This window comes from Nesoenas mayeri (assembly GCF_963082525.1).
Source record: "Nesoenas mayeri genome assembly, chromosome: 4".
In the NCBI taxonomy this organism is placed as follows: Eukaryota; Metazoa; Chordata; class Aves; order Columbiformes; family Columbidae; genus Nesoenas; species Nesoenas mayeri.
The window spans coordinates 5,307,209-5,319,082 of NC_137540.1; positions in this window are offsets into that span (position 1 = coordinate 5,307,209).

The window sequence follows — 11,874 nt, forward strand, 5'->3', positions numbered from 1 at the left end:
GGCGGGCCGGGGCGGACACGCCGCCAGCAAAACCCCCCGGCGCGGGGCGGGGGGGAAACGGGGCGAGCGCCGGCCGCGCGCGCTGCGGCCCAGCACCGCTGAAGGCGCGGGACGGTCTCGTGAGGGACAGGCGCCGGTGCCGCGCCGGGGGAAGGAACGTTCTGGGGCTGCCCGCGGGCACCCCGGGGAGGGCGGCGCCCCCGCGGTCCCGCTTCCTGCCGCCGCCCCACTAGGACCGGCCGGCGGCTCCGCTGCGGCGGCGCGCGCCGCTGACGACAGCCACCGCCCTCCCACGAGATGGCGGCGGCCGGATCTACATGTGTGAGCTGACGCGGTGGCGCAGTATCCTTCCGCGCGTTACTCGGCCCCGCGGCTGTCAGTCAGGCCCGGCGGGTGCTGAGGAGGGGGCTGGACTGTCCCACATCGGGCCGCGCTGGGGACGGCCGCAGGCTTCCCGCCCCGTCGAGGCCCCTGTTCCCGCGCCCGTCCGTGTGGCTGCGCGGCAGGCGGCTGGGAATGGACTAGTCGGGAGTTCTTCCGCCTGGGAGGCAGTACCGGCAGCGCTCTGTCACCCAGGGGTGTGCGGGACACGGGGGCCTGGGCAAAGGCCAAGGGCTTCGCACCTGTCCCTGTGGTGCCAGTGATGCAGCCAGGGGTCCGCCTGTGCCCGGGACAGGAGCAACGAGGAGCTCAGGCCTGGTGCCTGAAACTTGGTTCTAGTTGCGTATTGACACATGCCACTAAACCAAAACGAGTTCCTCAATGGATGGCAAAAACAACACCAGAGGCAAGATACAGTAACGTAGACTGGCAGCACAAGGGCCAGGGTCATCGGTTCATCATTTTAATTTGCAGTGATACCTTCTGTGACACTTGGAGCTCCTGGGGGGCTTTATTTTGTGCAGCACAGATCAGCAGACCGCTCTTTTTTCTCATAAATCGTGTAGATTTATGCATAGTTGTGTACATGTTAAGGACTCCTACTCCCATGAAGTACCAAGCAGAGCAGGCTTGGCAGACTGCCCTTCTCCTCTAATGAGGGGATAGACCATATTAATAAACGTGGCATTGGCTGCCCAGGGAGTATGGGTACGTAATTAGTTAAACCCATTGCACTGAAACACGTCTGCATTCATTATAGCGCCTTAAATGCACTACTGTTAGTTTTCTTGCTATCTGGGGTGCCAATTTTTGTCTGGAGAAAGCAGCATATTCACAAAACCTGATTGTGCAACAACATTTTCAGTATGAAGCTTGAGACTGGCCAGCAGTTAATTTGGGTAGCAATGCGCGCTCTTTTAAAGAACAATTTAAAAAGTATTACTGTGGTAGGACTGCCATGGTTTTTTAGCATTTGCATCACACACAGGCCAAAGAGAAAACAATGCCGTGTACTTGTTATCTTTCTGTGATCACATAAACCATTTCTAGCGACTTCCTTGTGTAGTCTTCATTTTCTGCTTGTTGTTGTACTGAACAGCGTGTTCAGGAAGCGTAGGCCCAAACCATTTCATGAATGTTCTTATCATCTTTATCAAGAATATTGATGAAAACCACCTTGCTGTTCCTTGCCTGCTCTGGATTCCGGATGCTATTGAACTGCTCCAAATCACCAGCGTGTCCATCTTTCTGTCACAGAAACCTTCCTCTGCCTTGTAAATTGCTACAAACTTCTTGAACCTTTTATTTATTGTCATCTCAGGAGGCTTAGGTAATTAACAGTATTCCAGTTCTACGTTCTTAATTATTATTTGAGGTTAGTTACCTCTACTATGACTCTATATTAAGAGTTTTGATCTGGTTTGCGATTCACATTTTACCTTATAATGGAAGGAGTGAAGAACAGCACAAACACAGTTTAAGGTGTGTAATTTTCACTGCTAATTTAAGGCAACAGGAGTTGTTAATGTGGTAAGTCAAGTTTTTGTTTGTGTGCCGTCCAACAGTTGCATGTTAAAATCAATATCTCTGTTAGCATTTGACCCCAAATAGAATTTAAGATGTATTGGATAGCTCTTGTTTATGGCCATTGCTCAGAAACAGGTTTGTATATGTTGGTTTAGTATGCCTGTATAGACAAACACTTTATTACACTCACTGGTCAATTTTTTAAACAAATCCATCAATTTCAATACTTACCTTTAAATACACTTGAGAAAATTAAAAAAAACAATGGCTTATATAGGATGAAAAAGAAGATGCACTCTCACAGTTCTGTGGCCATTTCTGCAAGTCACGGCTTGGAGAATGTTACACTCCTCAACCTCATCCCTTTTTCCTCAAATGGTGACGCAAAACTCATACATTTTCCCATCAGCTTCTGGAAATAAATCAACTCCATAGATTTTTTGCTTTAGTAGGAATACTCGGGCAAGTAAGGCCTCATAACCTTAATGTATGGATGTGCCATACTCAAAGAGTCTCTCACCTTTACCACATGCAGCAGGTGTACTCTGGCGCTACTTGCATGGCTACCTCATGTAGTAATACAAAATACAAGAGTCATTTTGATGATGGTTACTGAATATGGGCATTGCAGCTTATTGCACAACTACCCTGTCTGTTTGGGTTTGCTTCATTTTAATTCGATTTTTGAAGCTAATCCTCAGAAGTGGCTGAAGAGAGGCATTAACCATGTCTAATCCTCAGATGGTGGTGAAGTTGGGTTAGATTTTCAGAGGCTTATTATGCAAAATAGCTCAATAGATGCGGCACGGTAATAAACAGTTTGCACAAAAACACTGAGAACAGACCAGCTCATTTGAACTCCATCTTTGAATTTTGTTTCCTTTTTCATGTACGGTGTTACAGAGCCCTGTACAGCGAGGTGCTCGATAACCTCCAAAGGCTGAATTCGCCAGTCTGTTTCTTCTGCTTTTTGATGGTCCAGCAGAGCAAGCAGGAATGGAGATTGCCTGATATACTGTTCTAGAACTTCCCTCAGCATAGAGGGGACTTGAGGGAAAAGCAGCCCAGCCTTAGTTTAAAGGTTAGTGTGGCTTGCTTGCACATCAACGTCTGTTTTTCACTTCCACTTGCCTCAGACCAGCCATTTTAACATTTTGAGCATGCTCTTCTACCTGTCTTCAAAACAGGTGGAGCAACTGAGCACCCTCAACACCAAGCAGCATTCCACACTGCGTCAGGACGCTTCGTCTATCTGAAAGGGGCAAACGAGGTGCAAAATGTTTCCAAAAAGATCTTCCTTTTTAGGAAAGAAAAAAGTTAGTTCGACAAAAAATGTTCTTCTTTTTAGTCCATCTGGTAGGTCGCTATTAGTTCTTGTTTGGAGGAGACAAAACACAACAGCTTCTGCTACTGGAAAACAAAGCGCTAAGATCAACAACAACAGCTTCTCCCTGTTTGCATGTATTACCAGGCCTCAATTTTCTCTTCAGCATCCTGTCTGACTTGTTTTTCCTTTAATTATCATAAATCAAACTTGCAGTCAAATCCCTCCTTAATGTCAGCTCAACTCACCGTATTGGGGACCCTTTTGATTCTCCGGAGACCACAAAGAGTAATATCACAGAGGAAAGCTGCTAAGATTATTCCATTGGCTTTTTTCAACCCAATAAATAAAAAGGCTTAGTTCGCCAACCCAAGCGCCATTACACAACAGTGAAAGAAAAGCAGGTTTGTGGATGTCACTGGATTCCACCTGATCAGTGTTTTAAATACCTAGGCCCATTATGTCTCCTTCTGTTAGGAAGAAGAGGTAGCAAAACCCTTTGACATCTGGAGTCCAGCCCAAGATCAATGTGTTAGGCAGCAGCTAGCTTTCTAAGGAATATTAGATAAAAGGTAACTTTTTGTATTATATTCCAACTTGGCAATTCTTCACCTCCCATTGTTTCATCGACAGCTTTTCTGACATCTCACTGAAGCAATTTCCAAGCTATTCTACATGTTTCCTTTGTATAGTACTGTTTTTGTCTCACTGCTAGGTCATGGGGCAAAACACCGAGTCTCTACGTTAATCCATTTTAAGTTTTTGCTGCTCTGCATAGGGAGTTGTAAGATCTAATGTTTAAGACCACATAGAAAAGCTTGAGTGCTTTGTTGAATGATGGCATGCTAAGGTTTCATGGCTTACACAAGGCCATGTGGGATTCACAAGGATATAAAGTACTTCAGCAACTTCCACTGACATCTACAGACCAAGTTTCTCCACAAAATCTCCCGCTCTTTGGGATTTTGTTTAGCACTTCATTATTTAGCACCTTTTTAGCCTCATAGTTACAACAGTTTTCTTTCAGTTGAAGAAAATATTTTTCTTCTCTTGAAATCCTTACAGAAAATAAGAGCTAGTTTACAAGAAGTTTTGACAACATAAAATCTGTTATGTTATTCTCACAGACCTAAACAATTAAAACTCTGAAAGTTGCTACTGGATATTTATTAGTATTCATACAGAGTACTCATTTTTGTTTCCCAGCAAACCCACCATTTGATCTAAATGAAAAAGAGATTGAAGTCAGCAGCAGTTTGTGTCAACAAGAATGTTGTTCATTTTCCGTGCTGATTCAGCCCTATGGATATTGAAGCATGAAACTCACATGAGCATGTGCACGATGTAATTATGATGCCAGTTTTGAAAAATGAGAAGTTTTGTTGACATGCATTTGCTAACTACCTTTGTTTTGTTCTTCCGTATGAATTCTTTACATTCCTGAATAAACATAGATAATATATACATACACATCAAAATAGCATCTTACAATAGGGGTGCGAAGCTCTGAGCAATTAGTCATAGCTATTAAAATAAAGTAACACAGGCTGAATTCAGCAGGTGAAACCCCTCTCTGGACCAAATCTGAGTTTTATCAATTTCAGTAGGCCAGGGTACATCAGTTGGTGATCTCAAAAAGCTGTTTAATGGTGACCCACTTTACCCTTTCCCTTTGGAGGTGGTTGCTTTCCTTGTTATACCTGTTTTTTGGCCCCTCAGGCTGCCTTCACACTGTGCGCTAAGTCTGGAGGACTTACACTGTTACCAAAAACAGCCAAGGTCTTATGGCAATTTTCAGCACTACTTCATTTGGCCTATTGTGTTTACCAAAGGAGACACCAAAGGCCTCTCTGAAACGCCTTCAAGATACGTCTGTTTTAATTACTTGGATGAAATTGATTACTAGTCAGATTTGGACCATTCTAGTTTGGTTGCTCCTCCAAGGCTTGTTCCAGAATGCAAATGTACTAAGCAAACCACAACCTTTGAGCAGTGTTTGGGTTTAACAAATGATTTGATCAGCATACCTAATACACTATAAGAATTGCCAATCCAGATAAAATGTTAACGATTAAAGTTAATTATTCAAGCAGGCTAGCTAAACTTATTGTTATACTGCAGTATTGTAGAACATCCTCTCTCTCCTTCCCTCTCTGGTTCTGTTTTATACAAAATAATGCTATGTTTCCCTGGGGAAATTATTACGTAGTCTTGTAGATGGTAGTGGCTTAAAAGTTTGATGCTGTATTGACATATTTAAAATAATGATAAATGATAAAATGATAAATGATATGATAATGATAATGATAATGAAAATGATAATGATAAAATAAAATAAGAAAGTCCATAGAAATACTTCAGGGTTTGTTTATTTGTTTGTTTTGTTTGTCTTTGAACTGATAGGAGTATATATATATACAGGAGTATATGACCATGTATTTAACTAGCCAACTATCATAGGGTACTAAGAGTCATTTCACTTTTCCTTTTGTCCTTTTGAGCAACCTCATCTTTAAAGATTTGGTTGATCTTTTCTGGTTTTGGTATGTCCCAGTTCACCATAAAATGTCCAAGAGTTTGCTTAGACCTCAAATATCCAGGTAATTACAGCCAAATACATCTCGTTGAAGGCAGGAATAGTATTCCTGTTCGTTGTCGTACTGTAATTCAGGAAATATTGCTGATTACTCTAAATCACCGAGACTGAAATTAGTCAGTTATTACACTGTTCATCATTATGGTTAGAGGGTGGATCAGGGCAGTATTTCTGAGAGGGTGGGTTGTGACACACACAGTAGTCATGAAACATGGCCAGATGTCGGCAAGTTGTTGGAAATTTTGCAAGTTATAAAGCAAAGGCAACTTAGCTTCTGTACTCCTGGCAACCTCTATTTTCCAAGGTCAAGCATGCTTTTCAGCCTTTCAAGAAATATTACATAGATTTGTCACTTTTACAAGCAATAGATTCATTTTTATAAAGAAAATGAGGGCTGCATTTTGTTTTCCTTTGGATAATGGGACATTATCTTAAAAAGCAGCAATGAACCAAACTAAAAAATCCTGAGAAATACTGGCTTAAGGAGTTAGTAGTGGGATCTAAGTTACTAATTTTTTCAGTCATAGTGATTTAAATTCAAATTAACAGGGAAAAATATAATTTCTTAGTCATTCCTGACTATTTTGTGGCCTCATGATTTTATGATCTCTGTTTAGCTCCCATGTTAGAAAAACAAACACTGCTGCAATTAGGTATGGAGGACTCAGGTACTTGGAAACTAAATGATAGCCTTGCCCTTACATTGTTCAGGATATTTGACAGGATCAAACCATATTGGACTGCCAGTTTGAGTGACTATGTGCAGAATAAATTTCTACTGTACCCGTTCTCTGAATAATCGGAACATTTCTGTCCCTGAAACTGTCAAAATAACTCACATGAAAGTGTAAAAGAAAACAACTGAATAAAAATAATTTCATTCCTCTTGGGGAAGAACTTTAGAGTGTTCTCAGGCATCTTAATAAATTAGCTACAGACACCTATGATGACTAATTTTCAATAAAAGACTTTCTGCTCTAAAAAACGAGGGACTAGCATATTTTCCTAGTGTCCGATAGCACTCTCCTAGCACGTTGTTCGAGACGAATGCCTCTTAACTACCATGTACTTATTTTTCATTCATTTTTTACCTTTCAAAGTCATTAGGCTTACATTTCTTGTAAAATAAGTTCTGTAAACTTTGAGGTGATACGTCTTACTTTGTGTGTTCCTTGCTTTCTCTGCTGATTCAAAGGCAAAAAAGAAATCAGTTGTAAAGAAATGTATTTACAGACCTAACAGCTCTCTGTACTGGGGTGAAGTGCAGAATTGATGCAAAATTCTGGCAATATCTCGAAAAGTGAGGAAGTAACTTACAAATCTTCTAGAGAATAGCCAGCTACGTAGATCTGACAGTGCACTGTGGTATAGCTGACCTGCAGCCCAGAGGACGGGGAGTGCCTAGAAAATATAAAGAAGAAAAAGCATTACTAAGACAGCCGTACAATATGTTATGTTAATCTTATTTACCTCCTGTAGTACTGTTCCATGTGTTTGCCTTGTGATCAAGACAGCCACTTTTTCCCTGCTTTCATCTCCATCCGTTAAACAAATACTTGTTGCCTGAAATGGAAGAGGCATGGTGGTTGGGTTTTGGTTTTGTTTTGTTGGTTTTGGCTCAGAAATCTCCACCGTGCTGTTGTTCCACAGCAGCCTGAGGAGCAATGATAAAGCGCTGGTTTACTGCGGTGTCAGTGGGCACTGTGACACAGGAAGAACTTAAGAGCAGAGTGCAGTCATATTGCAGAGATCGTGCGCTCTCTGCTCGGCAGGGGAAGCCGGTAGTTTTTCTGTGCTATAATTAGCCACTGCCAACGAGCGCACGTTGCGTCACAGGAATTAGTTTTGTGGCATTCTCACCTTTGCCTTCCAAAATGAAGTGTCTTTCAGTGATAGCTATTATGCCAAAGGAGTAAAGTACTAAGGGAACAAATATACCTTTAGTTGCCTGGTGAAAGATACTCAGTCTTCACTAATAGCAAAGATTGATGCCGTTTTAAAGGGAATGGTGAGTGGTCTGCCGCTGAAAATATATTGACAGATATATAGCTTATTTTCCCTGGAATTCCCATCATAAGAGAGCGGCTTGTAGTGTTTGGATAGTGGTTTTAGTTCACATCTGTTCGTTTAGCAGCATGTACTTGCCAGATTGTGTCGGCTTTGTCCTCTGTAGGTCCCTTAGTGTAGGAAAGGATGGATCTGTTTTCCATCACTGCAGCTTCCTCACAGGTGACAATCTGTGGATTTTGCAGCCCGGTTTATTGCAACAAACCAGGCAGAACCTGCCACAAATCAGTAACGTATCTGGTATTTGATGGACATATTAGTGAATCCTAAGGATACTTGTTCTGATTTAAGTAAAACTGTTATGAATTAGCGACTCTCTGGAAGCCAATAAAGTTCAAAATCTGTGCAAGTCTGTGTGGAACCAGCAATTGGATCGGTCGGATCCTCCTGAGCAGCACATATCCAATCAGCTACCTAATGCGGGTAGAAAAATTGCATGATTCATGTAATGGGTCAAAATTTAAAACTCTTTGCAATATTATATCTATGGCATGTTTCCTTGTGTATCCTTAGTGTTACTTGACTGATGGTACTTACCATAGTTTCGTGTCATACAACTTGTTACTTTGTGTGCTTTAAATAAAGGCAGTTGAAATCAGTAACTTAGTGTAACTGAATGGATACTCAGTTTCACCTTGTGTTATTTCTGCAGACATTATAGAAACACTATGGACCAGTTCTAGCCACTGCATAAAAAGACATTTCTGGTTGGAAAAAGCACATAATGTAAGTAGAATGTAACCGAACTTTATCTGGGGATATCTAGGATGTTAACACTGAATACTGAATACACCTATTTTTTCTTGAGTTGGGGTTTTCTTCAATTTTGTTTCATAACCACCTCATGAATAACATTTTCCACTCCCCAGCAGTAGTAATCAGAAAAAAGAAATTAAAATGTTAAACCTGTGGCTGAGAGATGGTACTTTTCTTTAATAGATAAAACCAGTGTCTACTGCTCTGTTTTCTCATGCACAAAGTTGCCACATTGGAACTTTATCCTATTCTTAGAAATCTTGCCATTTTTCTTTACATTCCTGTTTTCATTCTTCTCACAAATGAATTCAGTACAATCTGTGACAATAAATAGCATTCTAAGCCACAGGGAATTTTAAAATTCAACAATAATATATGCTATTTTTAGAACACTGCAGTTACTTAAACAGTTAAAATAGTACCTGCTTTCAAAACATAATAGTTATATTGTGAAATCATTGGACACTAGTTAGGTTAGAAAGTAATATCATGCTAATTTAGTAGTAATTTTATAAGATTAAAATTATGCTCTCACAAAATTACCCTGTTGATTCTATCATAAATGTGATTTGTTTCCTTAAAACTCATTTTTCTCATGAACACTTTGCCCACCACAGAATAGTAGTAGATCTTTCCAATAAACACCAGCAGAAGGCACTTAAGGTGCCAGATCTCGGAGTCAAGTGAAACCACGACAATCTCAGCTTTCTGCTAAAGGCAGCTGAGCCTTTGGATGTACAAGTAGGAAATGAAACCCTAACCTGCATGCAATGCAATTGCAACTTGCTTACAATGTTCATAAGCATAAAATAGAGGAAAGTGACCTTATAGATATGGCCTTATGCCAGTCTCCTGATTTTTTGAGATTCAATTATTTAATATTTGGGTGTTGACTGCATAACTAACTGATGGAGACATTGTATGTAATGAATCACAGTTCCTCCAGCCCTTCTGGGGTGTGATGATTTTGCTTGCTTTTGGGGAAGTGGAAGAGACAGAGAGCTTTGTGTACAGCAGGAACAACAGCTAATCAAACCCCTTTGTGAAATGATTCTATGAATACAAAGGGAGAGATGTAGCTTCCTCCTAGACAGGCGCTTGTGTTTGCTGATCAGAGAGGCAGCTCTTTGGTGACAGGATAGTTTTTAGTTGACAACAGTATTTTGCCTGCTGCAGTGATTGTTCCAGGCACTCAATATGGAAAATGGCAATGCCAATTCCAAGGAAATGGTTTTAACAACATGAGACACCCTGTTGGTAGAAAAGCTCATTACCATGAAAGAGTACTGAGCAAATTACTGTGCTACTTAGGCTTGTTTCAGAGATGGAAGGACTGTGTGTCTGCTGCCTCAGCACCTTTCATCTTTTAGCCTCACTGGTGTGTACTTGGTAAAAGAAAAGAAATAAATATAATGTATAAATGTATTTTTCCTTTGCAAATCTAGACACTGTTATTTCATTTTACAGCTGAATTAAAGGCACAGGGAAATTAAGCACATTTTGAAGGGTAACTAGAGAAGGAACACAACCAGCTTCTTTTTACCTATGCCCAGTCTGTTGGACCAGGACCAACCAGCTTGTGGATGCTGAGGGCAACTCTTATTTCTACAGCAAACTGGACCAATGCAGCTGTGTTCTAGTGACATGCTCTGCCAAACATGATCTGCATCTGCACCACAAACTTTTCTACCATTCTCATCAAAGCATGCATAGTAGTAAGCTAATTGGGTTGGTTCTCTTTTAGGCTCTGTTTTGAGAATTTCATGTGAAAGACCTGAGCTAGCACTAACTATGTAGATCTCTTCATGTGGGCTTCAAGCTCCATCTTATCTGTAATGTTCTTGCTACATGAAAAATCCCGATGATAGAGGATACCTACTGCTGAAAACAATAGCTGTATTTCAGTATCAGTGACCTAAGTTCTGTTCAAGCATCTATGTTTGGGCGTTTTCTGCTGTTATGTTTATTACAGCAAGTCTATAAATCCTACCCAAGAGCAGAGATTCAGTGGCCAAATTCAGCATGAAATGCACAAGCAGAAGCAATCTTTACTTTTTAACAGTTCAGTTAAAAGAAGCTAAATATGCAAGAACAAATTGTTGTGTATTCCTCTACTGCAAAAAGAAAATTTTCCAGCTATCCAACAGCACTTAAATTTGAAGCAAGGTCGAAAAGGATGCTGATAAAATCCTGAAGAAGCAATCTGCCTGTAGAATAAGAACATCCACATAGGGTGTTAAACATGTTGTAACAGAAGGAAGACAACTGCCTGGTAAATCTGATGTTGACTGATTTTAAGTTCTGACCTCATAACATGGTCCCTGAAGATAGAATACTGCGTAAAACCCCGTTCTCCTCTGCAGGACTGAGCAAGCCTGCAAGCCCACATTTTTCCCCTTAAGTCAAATAGGAAGTCTGCAGCCAAATTGGAGAGTGAGCACGCGTCTCCTGAGCCCCAGTTCAAACCGGATTTCTAAAACCCATCTTTTTGCCTCCCCTTCAGTTAATTATTCAGGCTTCATCTTCTTTCTAGTTTTTTTCCGTAATCTATGACTTCAGCCTTTCATATACCAAAACCGTTCATCACTCATGTCAACTGACACCCACGCCGACAGGCAAGACGTGGTGAGAATGGTTCCTCTCTGCAACATGTGCAGATTTTCTGGCAGTGTGCTGAGTGGAGCGCTGATCAAAGGCAGCACAGCAGGACACAGGAGCTCCAGTGAAATGTCAGCTATGTCCCCGGTATCACAGCCAGCATCTAGAGAAGGCTGGAAGAGCAGAAGAAAGGGAGGAGGAGGAAAGGACAGAGGCTCTCAGCTTCAATGTGAAGTTGTTTGATTCAGGGCTGGAAGATTTGCCTTATGTATCTTCAGCCTTAAGTATTCTTCCCTCATAAAGTTCCACAAACAAGGTTACATCATGACATCTGATTTGTAATCTTTACAGAATAATCAAGCATTTTGCTCTTTCATTATCTTGTCTAATAGCAGGCATTTGCCTACACAAGAAGGAATCATTTTAGGACATCAGACATGGTCATTACAAGGATAAACTTAGGTGAGGCAGTGAACTAAGATACTCTGAGATCACAGGAATATTCTCACTAGCTGAAGAAGATGATTCATCAGGAAATGTTAACATAGGGTCACAGGTAAATATTCAGGCCACAAGCAGAACAAGCTGGATTTGTTTGTCTTGAACCTTGCTTCCAGTATTTGGG